Here is a 19,709-nt window from a genome sequence, read left to right as displayed (position 1 = left end):
CTTTCCTAGGCCTCAGAGAGCTTGTCCTTCCTCTACCCTTCCTTGTCGCTTGGTCCTGAACTGCAATGCTGGTACCCAGCATGAGGGGAAGATGACTGTCCGTACACGGCTCTGTCTCTCTCCTGCTCCGGGAGCTTGTTAGCCCTTCTTCAACTTTTCAAAAGGACAATTACAACAAGTATGGGTTGTCCCAGGATGGCAAAACTGCTCCTGGGGTCAGACGGTACAGCACATTTACACGCTTTCCTAACTGAGCTTTGTCCTCTTCTCTTCCAAACTAAGCTGATACCTATTATAGGCTGACTTACCTCCACCTCAGCCTGTTTCATGTGTCTGCGTCTATGTAAATTCAGTTTCTCAGAAAGGACCAGGGATCTTAAACTATCTTAGGACTAGGGTACTGATATATGTGCATCAGATGACTGCAGAGTAGAATCACAGAGCAGACATCTTAGTAAGGGATTGCTAGTTATTGGGTGGTTGGGAGACTCCTTTTTATTATATCAAAATTTTCAACCCCATTGTTTATCCTTATTTAAAGAAATACTCCAAGAGCCACTGTTAGTAAGCAAAGGTCACTGTTCCTTAAATATTTGTTATAAACTATAATTATATCTTCACTTCTCTCCACTTCCCCTGGATGCATCTTGTTCTTAAATAAGTATGCATTGTAAAAGTTAAATATAAAATGCACAAAATTCAATAACCCAAACTTTCATTGTAAAGATCTCCTGTGCTGAGTTGAGGTTTCATGACTAGCTGAGCCATTTTAAGAGTTCATGATTGCCAAAAAGGCATGTAGCTCCTTCTCTCCGCCTCCCCATCTTCCTCCTCTCTTCCTTTTATTCTATTCTTCCCTCTGTCTCCCTGCTCGCAGGACCATTTTTCTCGTTCTTCTTTGGACTGACTCAGATGATTAAACTCATTAATCCCTCAACCCACATCTTTCAGAGAGGCTATATATATTGATAAAGTGTATCAGGACAGGGTCCGCGTAGCCCAAGTGGTGCGATTTGGCAACACTCACATTATCAAACACTCTTACTAGGCAAAACAAGGTGGTGCATCCAGGACACTTTTATTAGTCCTGGTTTAGTCTCCGCCTAATCATCCATATTAATTCTCAAATTGGGCCTGGCAACTGTTTGTTTAGTTCAACTTCATCACAGCCAACCCCATGCCAGGGACAAGTAACAGTATGGGTAATCCAATTCTCATTCTGTCTGATTTACTGTTGCAGGTATATCGGACTTATGCCTAAATTGTCTGATTGTAGAGTTCAGTAGCTTAACCAGTATCTAGCAGAGAATCAAATAAGTACAAATGTGCTGAATGAAGCTCATTTTGGACAAACACCAAAATGCTAACTGGTTTGAGAAGACATCTGGAGGATGCTTCCTTTCAGACATGTATTTTGCCATTGCTTTCCATAAACCTGTTACCTTAAGCTTTAACTATTACAATGCACACTGACAAAGTTGTGTGGAGACAGATGATATGAAGGGCATATGACATCACCTGTAGTGGATGTTTGCTGGGTCTCTGTGTTGTAGTTCTATGTTGCCTAAAAAGATTTTCAATTTCATTCTAATTCCACAAACACAATTAGGTCCGATACACCACAATGGATATTCCTCGAAAAAGCATGGTTTAGAACACATCGTTCAGAATGAGACTGATTCTCCACTTGTGTCCAAAAGTAACCTAAAATTGTTGACTTACCAGTCAAAATGTAGCTAATATTTTTTGACCAACTTTTGGAGAAGACTAAAAGCTTGTCTCTTAAAACTATGAAGGAACTGAAAGGGTAAATTTTGGTTGGAATAATTATTTTCATGCTGCCGGCATATCTCTGTATCATATAGAAAAAGTGTATGAATAGTGTGACTACAGATCTGGAGAGATATTTATAATTTTAAATTATATAACTAGCATAAGCTTTTTTTCTTTGAGAAAAGTCTTTCATCATAAAGATGACAATTTGTGTAAAGTGACGAGATTTAATGAGCTTTGTAACGTGGCCAACATCGTCTAAGGTAACTGGCTAAATACATTTTTTCTCTTCTGAAGCAAAAGCTATTACAAAGCCAGTTGCTTTTCTAAACTTAGAATGCTGAACTACAGATATATTTAAAAAAAGAACAACTGTGCCCTAAGCTTAGCATAATTACATTTCTAATTCAGAAACAATTTTTAGAGGTTTAACTCAGCTCTTATACTTTTAATCCTTGTAAAGTGCATTTTTTTTCTTACAGTTTTCACTAGTTAAAGAGCAAATTAAGTCCTGCTGCATTTTGAATTTTTTTTTCAAATTGAACATGGGTTTTGCCATGATTCTTTGATGTTTTCCAATATGAAGAATGCTATAAATTCAGTTACATAAGTAGAACTGGATATTTTATATTTTGCAGTTGCCATTTAATTTATATTTTAAAAACTAAATAAAATTAATTTTAGCTTTGGAAATACTGGAAGATATTGGCGATCAATATTCATCAAATGTAGGAAAGCCACAGAAGAAATTCTGATGATCTTCATAGAAACAGTGCTCGAAAACCGTATGTTTAGATATAATAAGAGTGCAGAAAAGCCAGAAACAACCTTCATATAATAGGTCTGTTTAGGATAATTTCTATAAAGTCTTGAAGTACTATTAAAGAATCATGGAAATGGATTTCAAATAGACAGTGATTAAGAAAAATGTAAAAGTAAATGTTAAAGTTTGAATGAATAAGATTCATCTCCCTTAACAACCACCTGAAACTCAAATGCTGTGTTCATCTGTTTGCCTAGATTCCCTCAAGATAATGGCAATAAATAGTGGCTTTCAGATGCCAATTTAACAATTTATCCTGCCTTAAAAGAAGTGACAATGATCTCTGAGATGAAGTTACTCAAGGAGGTGCTGACTTCCCTCTACAGACTGTACAGGAATCCTCGACTGCTAGGTGACATTAAAACTGACATATTTTTATCAATAAGGCAGGGTACTTGTACTAACTTTATAATATAAATGCCTATATCTCAACTAGTCCTCCTAGACTTTTATATTGCTCATGAAGACAAATAAGCACTTCTGGAGTTCTTTCATTTAATCTATTTTAGTTGTCTACCTTAGGTTGTAAATAAATAATAAGGTGCCTATGTAATAAATAGTAAGCACTCTTAGAAATGCTTATTTGTCTTCATTTTCCACAAAGGAAGTTAAATGACAAGCTTAAATATAGACTTCCACACTGTAGAAAGCTAAATTTTGCTTGATGAGTTCTTCTAAAGATTCTCCAGCAAAAACAATTTCATTTTGATGGGCTATGTTAGCAATTTATATGCAATAAACAGAAACATCACTATGATTCATCTAAAAAAAGAAAATAATCTAGTGACCCACAAAGGGGATATTCATATTTGTCTAATCCAACTTCTTTCTGATACAGAAGGAAAATTTGCCAGGATTTGGATCTGGCATCAGGTAAAGAAAAGACAGATGTCAGCTCACGACAAGATAAGGCCTTTATGAAGCCATTGTGTTTTGTAACTGAAAGTATACCAATGTCTGTGTAGAGTCTCTCTACATTTCCACAGGATGTTGGCTACAAAATTAGGGAGTACATTTCTGAAACCTATGTAGTTAGGATTAAGTAGTCAGAACTGGCAAACAGGATTCCTCAACCAGATGATGTTTAACGCCAGACTACGTACAACAAAAAAGATAATTTTCTGAGTAGGCCTCTACAAGAAGAGTGCTTCACCAGCATTGTTTCATTCAGAAGTCTAAAAGCATATGGCAGCAGACGGAAATCACATAGCTAAATTTGTTAACACCTTAGGCATCTCTGTCATTCACTCACAGATGTTATTACCCGAAGATACAGTTGTTTGAGTAATATGTGTAGCAGGTCTTGCATTGCTAAAGTTTTCACTCTCATAAGCAGCAAGTAGGATTAGTTCAATTTAGCACGTTATGTTAGAAACTTATTTCTTCTTTAACCTGCTGTGTTAGAAACTTTCTTCCCAAGACATCAGGCATTCTTCTCAGAGTGGCAGCATCTATGAGAAGGGCAACGTGGGACACCAACTGGTGGCTGTAGCTGCTTCAGCTGTCTGATTTTAATCCTCTGTCACATGTCTGCTGGAGTCTTTAGTGAGATAAAGCACTGCCAAGGATTAGGAAGACGATTAGTGAAATAGATTTTAATTAAAAATATTGACTTATTGTGAATTTAGGTCTATAGCCTTTTCTCCTGTTCCACCTTGAAAAACCAAGGACTAAATATTTCTGAGAGGGGATGTTAGCTGACTTAGGTAATATAAAAGTCAAGTATGATTGTTGTTTAATTTCCACATAAAGTTACTACTAGTTTCTACCCAGTACCTTATCTTAAAATAAACTAAATCACTTGATGAATTAAAAAATATTAGGTAACTTCCTTGAATATCTTCTCTAAGTTAATCAATCATTCTTATAAGCTAAACACATTTAATGTTTGTGGTAAGATTAGTGCAATTGAAGCTCCACAGAATGTGACGTTCATTGTTTTACAGACTGCCTTGTTGCAAGAAGCTTCTAGTCTATATATCAAAGTCAGGCTGAGAAAAAACTAGAGGTGATATGAGCTGGCAGAAAAAATGTGGCAGACTCATTTCTTCCCCAGTCCACAGTTCAAAGTCTGTCTTCTCTATCACCCAATTCAATAAACTCAGTTTTATATAATTAGATATCCATTGGCCGTCCAATAGCTTTATGATAGCTGGAAAAAATAACCTGAAGGGTATATACCATTTCTTTCCTATCCAATCCAGATATGCTTGATCCCTAAAAAAACTGTCCTTCTACAGAGGCATCATTTCTGTAAAAGTCATCTACGGAGACGGTATACAAAATGAATTTATGTGAGAAATGTTTGACCAAGAAAAAACATCCACTTTAGTGTTATGGAGATAAGAATATACTTAATACGACATAAACGGATATAGGGAAACAGCTCTTTGATATCCCTGATATATAATAAACACTGTCACATGGAGGAAAAAGAGGAAAACAAGTATCGAATTTTTGTACAGAATCTTTGTACAGAATACCATATTATATGCAGTTATGCAATTTGTCACAGAAACTGGAAATGTTATTAAGAAAAATATAGACAAAGACTATAATGTTATTTCTTTGGAAAAGATGTTCAAAACCAGGGAAGAATTGTATAAGACAAATTGGTAAAAGCCTGTTATGTCCACAGTATTAGAAACATTGTTTCCAATAATCGTACTTGAATGTGCTGTTTAATCCATTCTAATGAATTGGTGGTCCACTGAAGAAATGTGAGAAAAGGTAGATAAGCAGTTTTCTCCCATTTTATTCTCACAATATTTCTCCTTACAATATTTCTCCAAGACTTTGTTAAATGTATTTTGCTATATAGTTGTGATATTGCAATATGGGGCTTTTTTATATGACTTTTGAATATTGAAAGATAATGTTACGATATTTGTCCATTTGACTGTTGGGTAGATCTACTTCGGCAAAAAGTTGCATTTGCTATTGCACAACTTTGGTAAGTACATTTTTACAGCTGTGTTACACTCACACATGAATACAGTTCACGTGTTTCTAACAATGGAAAATTGTAAAGTTTTCTGCATCTTCCATTGCAGTATGGAGTTACAATGCCTTTGTATCAGAGAGGCGACCAGATCACCCATCAGTCTTTGCACAACCTCGCTAGTGGCATGATGTAACTCTGAGAAGCCCAGTTTTGGCCATTGTTCAGTGACCAACATGTGGCTCAAGATTCAGAGACTGGTGTCTTCTGCCATACATATGAAACATTATAGTCCAGTTTGTCTATTGGGTTCATACAAAAGATGAAACACATCTGGAGTAAAACCTAGCAGAGAGGGAACTGACTCAGAACAAGGGACAGATGGTTAACCTAGGCCCAAAGTATTTGTCATATGGTTTCCATGTATATGGAGCTGAATTCCTTCTCATGGACTCAGTTTGTACAGGAAAAATGTTATAAATGGGAGATGAGTGGTTTTCTCCCTAAGGCATACCTTCAAGTCATGTTCAATTACTTTTGCATGTGTAACCAGTAGATACAGGAAACGTTATTACATCATCATATACGCATCTGTAGTTTATAGTGTTGGTCTTCACAGATCCAGACTCTCACTCAAAGTTCTGTGGGGGAAGCCATAAGCATTCAAACTCATGTTTTGGAAGGTGCCCTAACAGTATGAAAATTATCCCTCTCAATGAGCCAGAACAAACCCAACTCATCAAACATAATCTTGATAATGAACATCACCATTTTACATTCAAATACCTCCCAAAATGGTGGCAATTTATTAATGTCAGATTAAAGGGCTCAATTCATTATTCCCTTTCAGTAAAGAGGCAGTTAATGAGTGATGCATGCACATGGACAAGCTTCTAATTAGAGCTTCTGTATGTGTTGAAAGCTTGGTGCTGGGATACAGAGTGGCTGCCAGCAGACTATTGACTTTTTTTCCCTCTTTGCTGAACATGCCTATTTATACAGCTTATTGCTAATGAGATGCTAATTGAGTCTGCCATATCTAAATAAAAAAACCCTTGTGTTTATTGCTGAATCCTCTAAATGGAGCTCCATTTCAGAATATTCTCCCCTGACTCATTTTCCTCTGCACTTTCTGTGCTCTGATTGAAAATTAATTTTTAACAATAGGAACAGGATGCCAGTTTTAAAAAGAGAGTTATTTCTAATATTAGTTTAGAAAAGAACCTAGTAAATTTATGCCTGGGTATTTACATTTAGTTTTACTTAAAACAATGCCAAAATGCACTCAAATATGCGGTGAATGCTCTGTAGAAAATGTACAAATGCAAGTTTCTGTGCCCTGGAGAGGTTCCAATATAATCATTTTGCATGGAATGCAAGCAGCCTAAATGATCACCACAAAAACAACAACAAAGAACATTAAGAAACGTAGAATGAAGGCGAGACTAAAGATTAGAGCAATTAAATCATTTGGTTAGCTAGTTTATGTTTGCATGGGAGTGAAAGCTATCTAAGTGTGAAAATACAACACTTTTTAGGATCTTATTATTCATTTGGCAGTAAATTCAGTTGAGTGCATTCTTACACTCCTTTTTCTGTATAATGTATATTTTAGGACAAAGTTTTGAAATAATTTCAGCACTAATTTTGGAAATGTGTGATGCTCCTTCAGGTATCATGCACTGGCCGAAATGCCCATTGGATTGGGGTTTTGTTCAAATCACTTATGTTCCTTTTTTTCACCATGATGTTATTGCACTTGTTTTCCAATTCATGAACAATACCTTTGGGTTAAAATCTTTTCTAGGCAAGCCATCTAAAACAAGCCTGTGAAACTCTTTGGTGCATCATTCATCATCATTTTTTTTACTGACCAGCAGTTCACTGTGATGTATCTCACGACGTTGTTTGCATGCTTCTCCATGGTTTGTGAGTTAAGGTTATCCGAGTAAAGGCCAAGCGCAGTGAACACAAAGACCTAGCGAGGATCAAAGGACAAAGACAGGTGGAGAAACTACAGTAACCTAATCAGAAGCATACTGGACAAGCTACTTCAAAAACCATCAGAAGAGAATAATTAGATCACTGCCTCTGCTGTGAAACCCACCAAGATGCATCAAGAAAAAAAATATCTCTGGAAGGCCATCAAAACTAAAGGAGTTACTGCCTAAAGACATGTATGACTTCTCTTGGAATGCAGTGGGAAGAGAATATGCAGATTGTGTCAAACTTATTATGGGTTGTTTTAAGGGTATTTGGGAATATGTGAAGCATGTTTAGAGGAAGGACCAAAAGGGGGAAAGCAAGGTCTCAGGGTGGATCAGGGAGGCACTAGCATGGGACAAATGAGGAAAAATGTGACAAGAGGGATTAATTGCCTGTAAACAGGCGGCTGGTCAGCATGCTCCTCTACGAAAACCCAGCACCTGATCACTGCAATCTATCCTATATCATTATTAAATCCTCTTTCTAACTACCTTTGAGGTGAATGCATTTCCTATCTAAGGCTGTGTGTATACATGCTGGAAAACTTAAAGCCAAACAAGCTGAGGAGAAGAAATCTATACAATAACCTCCTGGAGCAGGAGGTTGTTGCCTGAGGGGCCCTAACTGTGGGTCACGGCAGTTAGAGGAGAGCAGGGTCTGAGAGCCTGGTGGACTGAATACGTGAGACCAGCTACAGGAGAGAGCCCGTGTGTGTATGTACGTTCATATTTAACGTGGGTGGCAGCATGGGCACGGCTCTGTGTGCTGCCCTTGCAGACTGCTGTGTGTGATATTTGTAGGGTGCGTGTCTATGGCGAGGATGGGCTTATCCTTGCTGCTGGCTGGAGCTGGGGACGTGAAAACGCAGCTGCCTTGCAACTATGGGACTGTGACAGAAGAAAATCCCTTGGGCCCAGAAACCTACCGCATTTGGCTCTCTTTAACAATTTCAAATAGAAAGCTCAGTTTGTCTCCAAGCCAGAGAAGCTAGAGAGCCTCCATCATTGGAAATGTTTAGATTAGAGAAATAATCTGTCAAGAATGGTATAGATGTAATTGATCTTACTTGGGGCAGAATGGACAAGCTAAATGAGGTCACTTCCAGCCTTATGGTTTCATTAATCTCCATCATCTGGACCATTATTCACAGTCTTGGAAATGAAAACGACCATTGACGGAGCTGGGCTTGTTCCGTCTCACAACGGGACTAAAGAGTGAGCTTGCAGCCTGGGGGAGGCTCAAAAGGTGAGCTGCAGTTACCTCAAGGGCAGTTACAGAAGAGAGAGTCAATCTCTGCTCAGTAAATAAATAAATGATGGTAAAAACAAGGTGAATGAAAACAAATTGTGGATTGGAAGGTTCAGATTAGACATTTAGGAAAATATTCATCATTAGGAAGGTAGTGCAACACTGCAGCAGGTTTGCCAGAAGAACTGAAGTAGACCCCCTATCTTTAGTGGTATTTAAAGCTCAGTAGGATAAAGCCACAGGTGAACTGATCTATTATTGGCAACAATCCTGCATTAAGTAGGAGCTGTACTCTGTGACCTGCAGCAATCCCTTACAACCAGTATTTCTGTGATTCTGTGACCTCTGCAGCAGCTCCTTTGAACGACACTGTTTAGGGCAGGTTGCCCTCCAACAGTTTGTTAGCAGGACCAACACAGACTGGCGTGACTTAGCTAGGTAGCTAATATGAGCGTGACTAGGTTTTTAGTACTCGTGTGTGATCAATGCTAGACTTTTCTGTTTCATCTTGAAGATGTCACCTTTCACAGCACTAAAAAAAATGGTGTGATACTACTTCACAGCTGTTATATCTGGATCAGCAATGCCAAGTTTTCCTTAGGATGCTATTATCAAAGGGAACAGCTTATATAGTGGGCTACCCATGCTGTGCAACAAACCACCAACTCGTTAGTACCGAAATGATGCTTGTAATAGCAATTCTAACAAATGTCTTTGTGCAAGAGATGCCCATGGTTATTCAAAGCAGTTTAGTGCGAGTACAAAATGCCAGTTTAGAGCCTTCAGGTGCTAAAATAAAAAAAACTAATTTTTGCAAATTCCTACACTGGTTATGGGATTCATCAGATAACATGCAGATGTGTGTAGTGAAACAAGCTCCCTTTACAGAAAATAGAGAGACATAGGCACTGTGAAGGTGTTGTTTACCTCTGCCTAAAGTTTATTCTTACAATGAGAGAAAAGAATTGTATCCATTCTTTTCAGTTCCCATGAACGGACTTTACAGTAGGTAGCTTAGATGCATTTCTCTATATTATAGGTGTCTGTATGCAGAGATGAAAGATGTAGTCTTTGAAGCCTTACAAGGTAGATAAAATTATAGCATAGTGTCTACAATAAGATGAATCTTTTGATGGGTTTCAGAATCCTGTCCTCTTAAGAACTGAGCAAGTGAAAAAATCTTCCAGGCATTTTTTCCCCCACTCTTTTGTAGCCTGAGAGGTAACAGACAAGTTTCATAGAGGATTTTTGTTACTCACTGGTGCTCCTGGGTTTCCTAATCCATGGTGTATGAAGTGGTTTTTTAGCTGATGGTGAGAGTTAATAAATGGTAGGAATTTCCCCAGGCGTTATTTTTCTGGTCTGGGGATGTTTTTGAACAGAAAAATGGTGCAATTCTATTTTTCCACATCTATCTTACCAGCCCATCTAAACTCTTGAAAGAGAAAGAAAGCTTAGTCTGATTTCCAAAGAGCTGCCCATTGAAATGAGATGCCTATTTAGGGAAGATATCAAGTAAATAAGTGTTTCAGAGTTTCAATAACAGTTATGTACAGCATCCCAAATGAGTCTTTCAGTGCCTTTCACATAGCACTTTCTCTCCAATCCTGCCCTCACGAGCCCGTCAATAGAAATGAGAAAAGCATTGCCTAGTTTGCAGGTTCTGATAATATGTGAGTTAGGTGCGGTCAGGACTGAGTCCCTTCTCAACAAGTCTAGAAGCTGAAGCTTAGATGTACAGAGAATTTTGATATCAAAAGCTTAAGCTCTTCTTGAAATCGATTTAATGTATCTCTGTTTATGTAACAGTCTGGCACGTACTTTGAACTAGTCGTCTGCTCTGAATAGAGACAGATGATGGCAATTCATTGCACCTATCTTAAACACCTGTATTTGGACTGGATGAAAAACCTTCTGAAGGTACTTAACTCTTCACTGGATCTAGCTTCTATTTAGGTTCTTAATTTTAACTCTGAATCTTTTGTTGAAATTGTGCCTGATATAAAGATATGCCTATACCATAAAATACGCCATAGGTTTACAAAGCATGCCTTCCTGAGGTGGAAATAACATATTATGCAGTGTTCTTCCATTGAAATCAAACACTGCAGGACACAAAATACACAACCAGTGCAAATTGCTGGTCAAACATAACAGTACTACTTGATATACAATGCCACATTTCTATAACATGTCATTGCTCTGTGGTGTTAATTCTTGTCAGCCGGACCATAGTTTAGGGAACTTTACTGCACACCTCCCATTGCTTCAGATTCTCAGAGTAGCCCACAAAATAAGTTTTATTTAAACCAGCAGGGTGGGCTTGCCATACGTGTCTGTATTGGGTCTGGCTGAGGTGGAGTTAATTTTCCCCGCAGCAGCCCTCACAGAGCTGTGCTTTGTACTGGGAACTACAAAGGTGTTGATAACACATCAGTGTTTTGGCTACTGCTGAGCAGCGCTGGCACAGCACCAAGGTTGTCTCTCCAACACGCTCCCCCTCACCCAGTAGGTGGGGGGTGGGCAAGATCTTGGGAAGGGACAGCTGAGCTGACCCAAACTGACCAAAGGGATATTCCATACCATGTGATATCTGCTCAGCAATAAAAGCTAAGAGAAAGGAGGAGGTGGGGGGCATTCGTTATTAAGACATTTGTTTTCCGGACCGTTACATGTACTGAAGCCCTTCTTCCCGAGAAGTGACTGGACATCACCTGCTGATGGCAGGTAGAGAATAAATCTTTTGTTTTCCTTTGCTTCCATGCATGGCCTTTGCTCCTGCTTTATTAAACCACCAAACTGCCTTTATCTTCACCCATGAATTTTTTTCCATCTCATTTTCTCCTCCTGTCCCCCATCATGCTGAGGAAGCAAGTGATAAAGCAGCTTGGTGGGCACCTGGTGTCCAGCCAAGGTCAACCCACCACAGTCCTTTTTGGAGGCCAATATGGCCCATGAGGAATTCAAGATAAGAACAGTAATTGGGAGAGTAATGGGCAAAACATGGACTGAACACAAATAGAGAGCAAAGAGTGGAATGACCATGGGGAATTTCTGTTGTTGTAATTGTGGTGGAGGGAAGAGGGGAGGGGTAGATTGTGTGCAAATTGTCCGCTTTGATTTGGGGTTGTGATGATGTCTTTTTGATTTTGGTGTGCATAATGCTTTTCTGGTGATGTAAGTGAAGCTTGTGAAGACTGATGGATATGTATTTTAGCTGAAATTCTTAAATATATGATTCACAAAGGTGAGGGGTGGAATACATTGTGTTTGTGTGGCATGGTTTTGGCAGTGGAGGGGGGGTGGCTACAGCCATGGCTTCCGTAAGAAGCTGTCAGAAGCTTCCCCTGTGTCTGAAAGAGCCAATGCCAGCCGGCTCCAAGACAGACCCATCGCTGGTCAAGGCCAAGCCCATCAGTGACGGTGGTAGGACCTCTGAGATAACATGTTTAAGGAGGGGGAAAAAAAACCCTATGCAACTGCAGCGAGAGAAAGGAGTGAGAATATGTGAGAGAAACAACTCTGCAGACACCATGGTCAGTGAAGAAGGCGGGGGGGGGAGGTGCTCCAGGCACCGGAGCAGAGATTCCCCTGCAGCCTGTGGTGAAGACCATGATGAGGCAGGCTGTGCCCCTGAAGCCCATGGAGGTCAATGGTGGAGCAGATATCCACCTGGAGCTCATGGAGGACTCCACACCGGAGCAGGTGGATGTGCCCAAAGGAGGCCGTGACCCTGTGGGAAGCCCACACTGGAACAAGCTCCTGGCAGGACCTCTGGCCCCATGGAGTGAGGAGCCCACACTGGAGCAGGTTTACTGGCAGGACTTGTGGCCCCATGGGGGACCCAGGCTGGAGCAGTCTGTTCTTGAAGGTCTTCAGAAAGCACTGTAGTGGACTTGGCCACCAGGTGCCCACCAAGCTGCTCTATCACTCCCCTCCTTAGCACGATGGGTGGCAGGGGGAGAAAATAAGATGGAAAAAATCTCATGTTTCAAGGTAAAGGCAGTTTAATAAAGAAAAAGCAAAGGCTGTGTGCAGAAGCAAAGGAAAACAAAAGATTTATTCTCTACCTGCCATCAGCGGGTGATGTCCAGTCACTTCTTGGGAAGAAGGGCTTCAGTACGTGTAGCGGTTACTTCAGAAGACAAACATCATAGTAACGAAAGCTCCCCCACCTCCTCCTTTCTCTTAGCTTTTATTGCTGAGCAGATGTCACATGGTATGGACTATCCTCTTGGTCAGCTGTCCTGGCACTGTCGCTTCCCAACATCTTGCCCACCCCCTGCCTACTGGTGAGGGGGAATATTTTGGAGAGACAGCCTTGGTGCTGTGCCAGCGCTGCTCAGCAGTAGCCAAAACACTGATGTGTTATCAACACCTTTGTAGTTCCCAGTACAAAGCACAGCACTGTGAGGGCTGCTGTGGGGAAAATTAACTCCACCTCAGCCAGACCCGGTACAGTGTCACTGAAAACAACTAGGATCTAGGTTGTCAAGTCTTTGAAGTTATTTCGAAAAAGTTGTTTTGTCGTGGAATCATCTGACTGCATGTAACATCTGCTGTATCTAATATCTTCACACATTACCCTGGGGTTTCTTGAGAAGCTGTGAAATACACCTTTGGAAATAAGTAAAAAAGATCCACAACAGGGGAGATGATAGTTTGCCCCAAATGTTACACCCAGACGTCTAAATTTAGCTGATATAAAACCCATCCTCAGAGCTTCATCAAATATAGCCAAATATTTTTTTACATTGAAAATGGCAGAAAAGCCATCACAAGATAGTAACAACTAATTCCTTTGTTGAATTATTTCTTGTATGTGCCTCTCTATCTTTCTTTGAACAGGTGAAATACCTCTAATTAACTTTCGAGACATAGCATGATGTCATCTCCAGAATGATACCAAAGTAAAACAGGCAAGCTTAATCATGTATCACATGACATACATATTGTAAAAGATATCTCCAGGGACAGTTTGTAAGTAGTAATGCAGCTGCGGAAGTTGCTGGTGAGAGCTCATCTGAATTGCTATACATTTTTCATCATTTATGATCAAATCCAAAGAATCTGCACTGGAAGAGGAAGAGAAAAGTATTATCATGATGATCAGCAGAACAGAAAACCTGATTGTGATGGGACAGAGAAAATGCATGAAAGGGGAAGTGAATATTAATGCCCACACCAGGAAAATTTGTCTCAGCAAGCTACTTACAGCATCTCTGCATAATAATGCCTACAGAAAGGGACAGAGTGTTACTAAATCCCTCAGCTTCATCCAGCACTTCTGGCTCCAGGACAGCCACAGCCACAGTGCACATGAAGAACAACATCTCACATTCCTGTTGGCCTGAAGTGCACACTGTGACGAAACGGGAAAAGGACTTCACTGAGAGGTTCAAATTAACAATTTATTTGGACTTCACTCACAGGTTCAATAAGTTACTATTGCAAGTTCTGTGTGTGCAATGACGATTACACTATTGTAGTTTAAAAGAAATCAGCAAGCTACAAATGATCCCAACAAGTAAGAACACAAACCACAAGCGCACTAGATATTAATACCTTAAAAGAGTGCACCATTCACAAACTCAATAGCATGCCATATACCGTACGTATGTTTCTTAGTCACTTACCCTCTCTCAGGTAAAGTCGCTCAATCCCTGGGAAGTTACCCTGTACAGCATCCTGGATGGGAGGGGGACAAATCTCCTACAGGCCAGCTGTATCATTGGAGGATTCCCCATTTTTCTCCCCAAACCCTGCGGTTTATATTTCCTGACTGTGAGGGTGCAGGATTATGCCTGAGTGGATTACACTATCTGGGATATTTACCTCTGGTGGTGTGATAGCCAAGTCTCTGTTGCCAACTAGTGTTGTCTAGCGCTCAAAGTCAGGGTAATAGTGGTGGGATGGGACTCAGAGCATTTTGTTTGTTAAGGGCCACTTGGTTTCGGTTCTCATATGCAATCTTGAGATAACCCCGGGCTGAGCTGTTTTGCAGCTCCCCCCAAGTTATCTTTGCATAGACAAGGCAAGGGGGAGATGAAGCTGAGTCGGATGACAACTCCCTGCATCTCACCTCTTGTGCTCAGAAACCGGTTTGGCTGGGTGCTCCCGTACACACAGGTTGAACAGAACACACTGCAGGGAGTGTTACAACCTCCGTTGCCTTCTCCTATGGGATGCCTCAGTCTGGCTATGTAAATAGTTCTCATTAGTGATGTTTAGGTCAGGTTGAATAAGCCATCCTTTTCTTTGCTTGGCTATCTGAGGAGGGGTAGAACAGTGAATCACTGAAAAGATCTTGATGACAGTCGGAAGGTAGGTACCCTTCCAGGTACCCTTCCAGGTCTCCTTAGCTATGATGTGAAAGGAAATAAATTTCAGCTCATTGATCCCTGATTTGATGACACAAATATTAAAAAAGAAACATAAATAAACAGCAGGCAAGCTTTTCTATCAGCTATGACAAAACCAACACATTTTAAAAGTAATATTGCAACCTTAAATGTTGCAAATATAATAAATATGATAGTAAAAAAAAATTGCTTTGGGAAGGATCTGCATACATTAAGAAGTCAGCCTTAAAATATACTTCTATTAGATAAGTTTATCAGCTTTTGCTGTTGTATCTAAGCCTCCCTCTTCTTTCTACTGAGAATACCTGCAAACATTGAGATAATGCACTAGGAACCAAGCTAATTTTTTATCTCCTGGAAACACACGACTACTTTGGGGGCAAACACTTTATATAACAGGTTATGCACATACGGGATGTGTGTATATATAAATATATAAACATGTTAAACATGTTTTTTCATACAACTTTTTGTACTTTTATACACAGCAAGAAAATACACAATAGCTAATTGATTGTTGTATTTTTGTACGTATTTAATTGGTGTATCTATATTCCCAACTTCCTGTTCAGATAGGATTTCATAGCGACTGACTCCACATCAGTTTACAATTACGACGCCCTCTACTGCAATATCTTTGGAAATTTTCCCAAATAGAAATTCTGTACAAAACTACTCTTCCAATAGTTTATGTTTTAAACACAAATCATCTTGAAATACAGTACCAGAATCTGCAATAGCCAACAATATTTAGAAGAATTAGAAATTAGCACTATTCCCATTTATGCTGTTTTTCATTTACTTCTGTCTTTTATAGTATGGTTCCTTCTTACTTATTTTATATGATGTTCAAAGAATTAAACACTTCTCTTTTTTAAGAGGATTCATGATATTAGAAGTTCAGTTTTCCGGGTGCTCATCCTGCTCATCCTTTAGAGGAACTTTATTTTCAAAGGATGGATATGTTGCACTTTCTGCAAATCAGGCCCATTCTAATCCTTTTCTTATATGGAGATATTCTGAAAACACATTTTATTGTCATACAGTCTTTGAAAATGTAGCGTGACGTTTAGCAAACTTATTTAGAGTTAGTATCCATATTGGTATTTGACTGCAAAACTAAAAGTCTTTTACAATCCACTGAAAGGGATATTCACATCATTCATTTTATGCAGCTGTAGGCTTCTAACTCACAGGTGGTTGAGAATAGCAAATTTTATGCCTCAAGTACTTACAACAGAATATAGGAATTTTCTGTCTTTATATAGTCACAGAACAATATAACTGTTGAGAATGTTTTCAGCATGATATCTCTGCTGGGATGAGTGAAATACTAGTTATGAAGAACAAATTAATCTTTTACTTAACAGCTGACCTAGTAAAAACTTACATCAGGCAGACTTTCAGTAATTTATGTTGTACAGACTCTATCGTGGATTGCTTCAGTATATCCTTTAGCTTTACCCCAGACTAAACACATTCTTTAGTTTGGTTTTTATCGGTTACGTAATTGCATAAAATACTTCTGGTTTCAGTTCATGTCTGTTCCTCATTATGTTCTGGATAGCATTTTAGGAACTCTTAGAAAACATGAATAACTTTAAACATACTGCAATGGTCTTGACTACAGAAATCTACCTACAGGGAGATTAATTTATAGCAAAACCATAAAAGTATGGTCTTCAGTCACCCATTGGTGCAAACAGAAAGACAAAACGGATTAAATACCTACGTTGTAAAATGAAGTTTAGCACTCATTTAGTAAAGCCTGTCAAAAAAGAACCAGTGTACTATGAAATGTGATAAGTAAACTCCCTCCAAAATCACTAAAATGTATTATTTGATCGGCAAATTCTAAATACACATAAATACACCAGTGATTCAGAGGATGATTTAATATATTTCTGTCCAATATTAATTTGAAAAAAATGAAAGTCATCAGCATTTAAAACAACTTCCCTTACAGAAAATTAAAAACCCCTAAACCAACTACTATATTCAGTTGCATATAATGTAGTTGATATCACCTTTGTCTTTAATTACACATCTTAACACCCACTCTTTCACCATTCTCAGACTCTATAAACTGTTTTGAATTTATTTAGTCCACCAATCAGCCTGGTGGATGCTTCATTTTTTCAGACCACAGGTGTAGGTGAACAACAAAAGCACAACTATCTGTAGAGCTGGAGAGACCAAACTTTTTAGTACAATGGATAATTTGACTGTAAAACAAGTAAAGGGAATTTAAAGTAATATTGAATACTCACCTGCAAATTGCATTTGCATACCTGTGGGCTTTACGAGTGAATTCTTCTCATTTTAATAATTATTTTTTCAAGAAGACGGTCTGTATGCCTGAACAATTGTCTATTTTTTCTAACTGTATGAGCTAGTCTGTTAAAAGTTGTACGCTCTCTCTGCAGTTCTTGTAAGTATATCCAGACTCAGTCACATGCTTGTTTCACATAGCCCATCACAGCCACAGCAAGTGCAGCCAAGTTAACGTTACTCCTGACCTTTTTTTTTTAATGTGTGTAGATCTGAATCTTACATCTTCTGGAAAAAAAAAAACAAAACAAAAAACAAAAAACCAAAAACAAACAAACAAAACCAAAACAGCCAGGTACTCTTCCCTGCCCCAAAATTACTAACAAAGATGTATTAATAAAAGTATTTAAACTGTCTCACTGTCTTGCATGGAATATTCTACAATATGACCCCATTTTAGTTATTCTGTAGCCTTTTTTCATAGAACTCCAGCAGACGTAACTTGGAACACCCTAGACTAAAATCAAAGAAAGCTTCTTTACAGTCTAGATCTTCCAGCCTTGTTCATAACATGATTTACTGAAGAAAGTTATCTCATTAGGTAAATAATTAAGATTCTGCATCTGAGGTTAATTTGTCAGGAAAAAAAACCATCAAAATAAGCAAACTTAATATTGTTAATAACTCTGAGACATGGTCACATTTTTGTGTATTTACTTAAGCAACAGTGAGAAATTAAAGAATGGAAATGAAAATTATTTTTTTTAATATATTATTATGGTAACGAGGAGTCAGAGTCATGGAGCAGGGCCCATTTTTACTAGCTTTGTGCAAACACAAAGTATATATATAGTGTAAAGGTTGTCTTTAATAATCTCATAAAATGTGTTTGCTTCTCGAATTTATGGTGTATTTGAACAATGTTTTTCATACTGACACTTTCCAATTTTTGCTGTTGTTGGCATCAAAACTTTTTTTTTTTCTTTTTTGTGGAGAAATAAACATCCTGACGGATGATTCATTTACTTTTTATTTTATAACCACAGTAATAAAAGGTATAGTCTTTTCTAGGTCCTCAAGCTTAAAAAGACTGCCTAAGACCAAATGAGATTGATCAGCATTGAAAATCCTAATCACTGCACGCTCTTTATACAACATATAAGGAAAGTTCAGTATCTCAAAGACTAAATGGGAAGCCACCAAAACTGGAAAGTGGAAGATGCCACTGAGAGAACAAATGTAAATCACATTTTCTGGGGGACAATTAGATGTTTAGTTTCACTGGAGAAATCTTATCTTAAACCTGGTTCTGGTTTTAAAATACTTCAACCAGATTAGTCAAAACCTTGGGGGAGGTAGAGGGCTTCCACCGTTATAAGCAGTACTTCTCCCAGTTAGAGGTAATCAGCTGGGTGACCTAATTCTGTTCATTGCTGCCCCTCATATCGACATATGTCTTTCACCCTCTGCATCACCTTTGAGCAGTGAGCTATAATTTATTAAGGGGTATAGCTTTCGCAATCCTTTTTTCTTTCAATGTATTCTAAAGTAATCCAGTCTCTGCTGGAGTCAAAAAATGTCCATTAGAAACTGAAATGAATAAGAATCCTAACAAATACAACATGTATTTCAAAGATTGGGACTGAAAACTTATTAATAGTGAAAAAATATTAATAAACTTTTTTTTTTTTATTTCATAGGGTTGCATACTCCAAGAAGTGATGCTGATAACTCCCAAACTTTAAGCACTCTGCAGATCAAGCCACACTCATAAGAAATATCAGCTCTTATCTCAGCCCAGACAAATTAAAATAGGTGTGGGAAGCTATATTTCCCAAAACCTAAGTTAAATCTCTCACCAATGAGCTATTTCTGTATTTTGATGAGGTTTAAATGATACCTGTGCTCTGAGAATTGCTGTTCCACAGGTAGTATCAGCCTTATGACACTGAGCACATTGGTGCCATTAGGATTCTACCCAGAGGCATAAATTTAGGCTATATCTATACTAGTAAATTACAAAGTGGCAGGGACCATTCCCAGCACTGTGATTCAATCAACTGAAGTGTTCAGTTGTTAGAATCGTCCCTGATACAGTTGAGGCTTGGGCCAATTCCTATTTCTAATAACCATTTTTTGAATAGTTACCCTCTTTCAAAGGCTGAGAGACTTTAATAGCATGGATTTAGGCCATTTAGCACCTAAGTCCAATCATGGGCACATTGACTCATATATACCGTGTTCTGTAATTTAATAGTTAATGCTGCAGCTCAGGTGCCTGGAGATCTTTAAAAAAAAGACTTGA

The sequence above is a fragment of the Vanellus vanellus genome, assembly GCF_965231255.1.
Source record: "Vanellus vanellus genome assembly, chromosome: 3".
In the NCBI taxonomy this organism is placed as follows: Eukaryota; Metazoa; Chordata; class Aves; order Charadriiformes; family Charadriidae; genus Vanellus; species Vanellus vanellus.
Note: the sequence above shows the minus strand (reverse complement) of the source record.